A 6,982-nucleotide genomic window follows, 5' to 3' on the forward strand; every position below is an offset into this window, starting at 1 on the left:
GGGAGCTATTTGTATGCCCATTCCCTGAGTAGCAACTGCATGTGGGCCTTGTCGATTGCAATTGCATGTCTGCCACTAGACTCGCAACTGCAAGTGTGGACACCCAACTACAATTCATGTCCACCCCTGAGCTTAAATTTTCACATGGGTTATAGCTTATCTTGTGTGCCGCCGCTGCCGGGGTGACGATAAGGATGCATTTTTGGGTGCCAGTTGCATCCCATTCCCTAAGTTGCAACTGCATGCGGGCCATGTTGACTGCAATTGCATGTTTGTCACTAGACTCGCAACTGCAAGTGTCGTCATCCGACTGCAATTCATGTCCACCCTGGCTGTATTTTCATATGGGTTATAGCTTGTCTTGTATGTCGCCGGATTCATTTTTATTTTTTATTTTTTGGGAGCCAATTGTATGCCCATTCCCTGAGTTGCAATCGTATGCGGGCCTTATCGATTTCAATTGCATGTTTGCCACTAGACTCACAACTGCAAGTGTTGACACCCGAATGCAATTTATGTCCACCCTCGAGCTTAATTTTTCATATGGGTTATAACTTATCTTGTGTGCCGCCGCCGGGGTGACGATAAGGATGCATTTTTCGGGTGCCAATTGCATGCCCATTCCCTGAGTTGCAGTTGCATGCGAGCCATGTCGACTGCAATTGCATGTCTGCCACTAGACTCGCAATTGCATGTGTTGGCAACCACTTGCAATTCATGTCCACCCCTGAGCTGCATTTTCATATGTGTATAGCTTGTCTTGTGTGCCACCACCGGAGTGACGACACGGATGCATTTTTGTTTTTAATTTTTTTGGGTGCCAATTGCATGCCCATTCCCTGAGTTACAACTGCATGCGGGCCATGTCAACTGCAATTGCATGTCTGCCACAAGACTCGCAATTGTGAGCGTCGGCACCCGATTGCAATTCATGTCCACCCCGAGCTGCATTTTCATATGGATTATAGCTTGTCTTGTGTGTCACCGCCGCTGGAGTGACAATAAGGATGTATTTTTATTTTTGTTGGGTGCCAATTGCATGCCTATTCCTTGAGTTGCAACTGCATGCGAGCCATGTAGACTGCAATTGCATGTCTGCCACTAGACCCGCAACTACGAGTGTCAGTATCCGACTACAATTCATGTAGATCCCTGATCAAGCCATCACACAAATCACTAAGGGTGGGTTTTCTAACTCGTTTAGTCCCACAATTGCATGTCGACCTCCTGGACATGTGATGCCATGCGCGGCTCTTCCAACATGGTTGAACTGGACTTCTATTTTTTCAGAGGGCATCGGGAGAGGGGGTGCAATTGCATGTGTACACTAGCCTTGCAACTGCAAGCACCGTCCCCTACTGCAATTGCATGTCTTCCAATACGATGAACTGTACTTTGTTTTGCTCGGGGTGTAGTTGCATGCGTACACTAGGCATGCAACTGCAAGTGTCACCCCTCGACTGCAACAACATGTCTTTTCAACATCGCTGTATCTAGACTTTGTTTTGTTGGAAGGGACAGCGGGAAGTCGCACTGGTGTGGCCTTGGATCTCTCAAGTCACTGGAATGTGGCCCCAATCCTCAACTTCTAACGTTCTCCTAGAAATATCCAGCCGTCACTGTTTAAATTTAGACACAGAGAGGGGGGAGGGGGGGAGGACGAGAGAAGGTCGTACATGGGGTCCATACCTCAGGTGTCTGCGATGCAGGTCGTCGGCGTCAAGATCCAGGGGCACACTGGTGCAACTCCAGCCTACTCGCGCCCTGCAGAGCATGTAATCAACCTACTTGCCCAAGTAAATCAATCCCCGTTGTTGTGTCTGTGCGCCGAAATTCGGCACCCCTACCTTAATTTTTTCTCTAGGGTTCACCTATGTGTGACAAAATTACCATTCATAGAGATGTCCCAACGCAAGAGAGTAGCCCAAATGTCAAAGTAGCGACTAAGGTGCCAATGATTTTTCTTGTTCTGCCTGTGTTGTGTTTTTGCTCGGGAGGAGCCCAAATTTTGGATGCTCCGAAATGGAGGGCTCCCCTTTTTTCTTGGGAAGTTTCCAATGTGTCTAATAAGAAATGAAGTGGCTGAAAAATTTCAAAGTAGCTTCTGATCGCCTTTTTAAGTAGCCGCCGTCAGGTTCTGAGCACCTCTGATTTTGTTATAACTGGTGAACGGAGCTGATTGTTTTCACTAATTGAACCCAACTCTAACCAAAGTGCGCACACACACAGACCAAGCTGACTTGTGCATGCAAACAAGACAAACAAACAAACAGGGAACCGAAGGAATTCTCGTCGTTTAGGTACAGAATAGCGTTTTTAGCTGTCTCTTTCTGGGCTGTAGTTTTTTTTTCATTTTAGCAAAAAAGACAAACAAACAAACAGCCCAAACCAATAAAAAGACAAAGAAAAGCCTAGAACTGAAGCCCATAACGGGGGAATTAGAACCCACTATCCAGGGAGGCAAAACGGGCCAAATCATCTCTAGGTGACATCATTCGACTGAGACTTTGCGAAGTCTCAGTCGACTGATTCCTAGACACACCCAAAACTAAAAGAACACAACAAGCAACGCGCGAAAATCAGGCTTGAAGGCATATATGTTCTTATTAGCCATACCCGCGCGAGCGGCACGCTGCGCCTCATCGATATGGTACATGTATATGTCCTATTTTCAGTGTATAAAAACTGCAAAAATTAGTGTGCATAGAAACTACAAGACAACTATGCTCAGCAGGGAGATGAACCAGCGCAAGAACACATACACACCATGCACGGACATGTATGAACACGGAGCCATCGTACATCAAGAAGATTATACTCGCCCAAACACGCTGGCCTCAATGATGAGCCTGCGATTGGGCTACCAACACAACACATCTAAGCTCACCACCACCATCTCTTCTACGACCATGGTGTCATGGACACGGAACTGCCCCATCTCCATCTCTGACGTGCCTTCCTCCCATCACTCCATCGCCGTCCGCACGGTCCACAGTTCTTGCCCATCAACTTGCATGCTTCATCGCCGCCGGATATGATGCACACGGCCTGGCGCAACACCACATGGGCCTCCGTCGACGGGAGCAGATGGAGAAACAGAGAAAGCCATGTCCGACTCCAACGACGACGTGCGGTCCAGGGTTGTTGCCGAGTGGCTGACACATCGTAGGGCGGATGCCGCGATGCTCTACCTGTCATGTTACCGCCGCGCCCATGCTACGCTGCAGCGCTGTAGGCTGTAGCCTCCGTCCGCCGCTGCACCACTCCGTTTCTCTGCTTGATCTACGATTTTGAGGAGCAAAAGCATGTGGAGCTGGTGCATCTGCCACTGCTAAACGACCGTGGCATGGTGGAGGGCGTGGATGGCTACACAGGTTGCCCCTCGGCGGCGGACCTCGCGGTGATCCTCGGCGTTGTCGACGACAAGACGGCTAGCAGGCTGGCCTCGAGCTTGTCCGGCGCCGCTCAGCATGGAAGTCCGCAGGAGGCGCTGAGACAACACTGTCATCGTCGTGTCTCAGGAAGAACGAAGGGGCACTGCTATGGAGAGCTATCGGCAAGCAGAACAAGGCCTAGAACTGCTGCTACGGGCTCCATGCTGAGTGGGGGAGAGGCTGGGAAAGAAATGAAGCGGCCTAATGGCTGCGGTCGAGAGACGACTGGCAGCGAGCAGATAGAGGCAACAAAGAAAAGGCAGCCCGCATGTTAGGATGAGAAGACCGCGCGAGGCGAGACAAACGGGTTTTAGTCAATGCATTTGAGAGGACAGAATGTGAGCTTTTATAGGCATGTTAGACGGTGGACGATTTGGCCAGAGGCTTCGAGAAAACACGGGATGATGGACACGTGAAGAAACGGAAACGAACCGACAAACACTGATCCACGCGTCAACTCACGTAGCAGCCAACAATATCACACCAGAAACCAGGTGATGCAGCATGCATGCGTATGCATGTGGTCCAATCACGGACGAAAACAAAAATCGAATATGCATGCAGCCCAATACCCATAATTAAGGAGCCCATCCAGACAAATGAGACAAAACAGTTACGTGCATGACTTCACCATTGGTCGGTCGTCTACGCAGGAGCCGGGCAGCAGCTGATTGCGCCCATGCCCCTTGCCGTCTTGTCGCTGTACCTAAGCGCCAATCCCGTGGCCACCGCTCCGGGCAGCTGCTACTGGTCGGTCATCCACCCAAGCGGTGTGTTCCAATGCATACAATAGCTGATTTAACCATGTACTTTTGTCGCCTTGTAGTTGGACGTAGACCACCAGTTTGCTCATTTCTTGTTCGTTGGACGTCCCTCTTCTCGCATGCAAGCACATACGTATATACTAAGCCAAATCGGCCCATACAACGGCAAAAGAAAATTTGAAGCTGCATTGCCGGCTAGAGCGGCACATAGAGAAGAAGAAAAAGTGAAATGCCACACGGTCAAACAACCTACACCCTAGAGCGGCGCATAGATAGGGGGCTGTTTTCTTCTCAGCCTAAGGTTGCCAAGCCTAACCTTAGTCATGTCACAACACTTTAGGCATGTGTTTAATTTATTGCCACACTTGTGGCTTGACACACTTTTCTAGTTATATGGCCCACAAGTTATAGGCTCAATTTTTTGCCAAATCTTGCCACACTTGTGGTGCTCATTTTGTTAGCCACACTTTTTGTGGCAGCCACACTTTGCCTAAGGTTAATTGTGACAAAGTTAGTCATGAACCAAACGGGCCATAAAAGTCCCAAAAACTACACGGTGGAACAACCTCCAAAACCAAAATGCAAACGCTAGAGCTACACGGGGATGAGGCAACCACGTTCAAAAAATTTCAAACAAAAACACACAACCACACATGCATTTCTACCCAACCATATCCCAAAGAAATACACGCGTCAAGACACCTAATGCCCACAAGTTACTTTCATCCAAGTGGCTAAATGTCAGGGCAAAAACATCCCCGGAAATAGGGGTTTGGGTATGACAAACGTGTACTAAATCCTCAAGCACATCAGACAACATTGTTGACTTATTTCTTTACCATTAATCAGGAATTACACCGTTTACTTGATTGATGGTACAATCTCATTGAAATCGCTGTATGTTTTCTGGCCTTTGATCAATAATATGGTCAATTGCAGGAAGCATTGTCTCTGTGGCCAACGGATCATCTGCCCCTTTCTCTTATTCTGATGCAGGGACATAGCTATCCGGAAATGGTACTCGAAAAAAAGGTATTCGAAAAGGGTGGAGGGGAGGGGTAGAGGGCAACTGCGAAGAAATATGTCAGATGTTTGATAGTTAATAGCAAATGATTGACAAGGCAGTCTGATGAACAGACTTCGGGCTCTGCCGCGGAGCGGGACTCGGCATTGAGTCCGCCAACCACCAAATGAGATATATGATGTAATGGGGAGGAGTTGTAAATCATATGCATCCCAACATAACAAAAATTGTCCAATCTATTTCTTGCAGGGGACATATATATTTGTTGTTTATATTACGTAACAGTTTATAGTTTTTTTCCTTTCCATTTGAACAAAGTTGTAGGTTGCAGACACTCAAACTCCAGAGGAACAAACCGGAGGTCACCTAAGTAATGCATTATCGACATCTGATTCTTCAAAAGGTAAACCAATTCCATGGAGAGTTCATGGAATGTTAGAGAAGTGATTGATGTTGAGTTATCTAGCAGTGTCTGTAATCATCCAAAGTGCATAAAGTACTTTTGACGGCCACTTGAATACGGTGGAGCCGAAACAACTTGACCAACACTAAATTATTTTGCAATGCCTCTAGGAGTCCACACTTATCCACTACACACACCCAAGTACATAAGAGTTTAATTATTCTGCAAGAAAACAAAAGAGAACACACATAGAGTACTAATTGGAAGGGATCATGGACACCAGTCAATGATCTATTGCTACGGTGAAAAATATAGTGCAGAAATGACTCAACATGAACAGTGGTAGGCATCAAGATAGGTTAACTTGTTCCTTGAGTGTGATTTGCTTCATCCTTCAAACCCAAAAAGCAACCACAAATAGCAAAGAAGAAGGTGACAAATCACCTTCGGATATCAATGAGAGATTCAAAGAAACACAAAAAATCAACTCGAACCACATTTTGTTACTCGATCGCCAGCTTACTAATCAAGCTCACCTGTGTTGTCACCACTTCATGAACTCCCACCAATGGCTCGCATCCTTGGTTTCTATGTGATCGCAGGTCATCCGAACACCACCCTCCAAGGTAGGGTTATAACCTGCACCACTGCAGGCAAAAAGCAAAGAAGAATGAATGAATTAGAGATGGGGGCATCCTCACCAAATAAGCATGTAAATACAATAAGCACAACATACATACTATTGCATCCCATCGAAATGCAATGCATGTAGCACACGAAGAAAGAAATGAGCATCATCATGTTGCGCAGTAGGGTTTGAGTAAGGCTACAAGAGCCAGGTGAAACACTATTAATAACACGGTGAGATTCAGAAAGATACTAGCCTCAACAACAAACAAGATTCAGAAAGATACTTGTTAGGAATTAACCAATAGAGCTAATCCCTGCTTTTGTAATTAGTATGTCGGTTGGTAATTAGCAACCGGCAGCCGTGCCTCGTTTGCACACGCCCCTTGTAACTCTATGTATAGACAACATCAACAAATATTGAAACTGCTGCTGGTTCATTTGTCCTCTCTCGTGATTCTCTCTCAAAAGTAGTGAGAGAGCACCTCATGTTGGGTTTGTCCCATTGGTTCACAAACTCGCACACACACACACACACACACACACACACACACATTGGTAGTAGTCGACATTACACGAGCCGTCCTAGTGTCCCACGTGGAGGTGAAAAAAATGCAGTTTTTGCTTGGAAACGCACCGATGAACGCGATACCATCCAAAGCAATCACCTTTGGAATTCTTCACTTTATCTCGTCGGATACCATCAATCACCTCAAAATGCAATGCATGT

Source organism: Triticum aestivum, chromosome 7B (assembly GCF_018294505.1).
Source record: "Triticum aestivum cultivar Chinese Spring chromosome 7B, IWGSC CS RefSeq v2.1, whole genome shotgun sequence".
Classification (NCBI taxonomy): Eukaryota; Viridiplantae; Streptophyta; class Magnoliopsida; order Poales; family Poaceae; genus Triticum; species Triticum aestivum.